Consider the following 729-nt stretch of genomic DNA (forward strand, 5'->3'; position numbering starts at 1 on the left):
TTGATGTCCCTTCTCACTGCAGGGGGGTTGGCTTTGAAAGGTCCCTTCCAAGGGTCAGGAGGGGCAGACCAGGGATAGGTCAGGAAAATAATCCAGAGGTGCTGTGGTCTTCTGACATGTACACTCTGAGGGAGAGGTGTGGGATTTGTGGAGTAAAAGGGTTTGAGCCCAGCAGGAAAGTTAGAGAGTGAGTGTGTGTGTTTGTGTCTGTCTGTGTCTGTTTGTGTCTCTGTGTGTCTTTGTCTGTCTGTGTCTCTGTGTGTGCATGTCTCTGTCTGTGTCTGTGTGTGTCTGTGTCTGTTTGTGTCTGTCTGTGTGTCTCTGTCTGTGTGTCTGTCTGTGTGTCTGTGTCTGTGTGTGTCTGTCTGTGTGTCTGTGTCTGTGTGTGTCTGTCTGTGTGTCTGTGTCTGTGTGTGTCTGTGTCTGTCTGTGTCTCTGAGTGTGTGTGTCTGTGTGTCTCTGTCTGTGTCTGTCTCTCTGTCTGTGTCTCTGTGTCTGTGTCTCTCTGTGTGTTTCTCTGTGTGCATTTACCTTTCCTGGCAGGGCTCGGCAGCAGGTCTGTCGGGAGGACATCCCCGTACCAGGGGCGACTCCCCTGGCGGCTTCTGGTGCTGCACCAGGGTCTCCTCCAGGCTTCCATGGCTTCTGGTGCTGCAGCAGGGTCTCCTCCAGGCTTCCATGGCTTCTGGTGCTGCAGCAGGGTCTCCTCCAGGCTTCCATGGCTTCTGG

Source organism: Chaetura pelagica, unplaced genomic scaffold (genome assembly GCF_000747805.2).
Source record: "Chaetura pelagica isolate M959 unplaced genomic scaffold, ChaPel_1.0 scaffold121, whole genome shotgun sequence".
NCBI lineage: Eukaryota > Metazoa > Chordata > Aves > Apodiformes > Apodidae > Chaetura > Chaetura pelagica.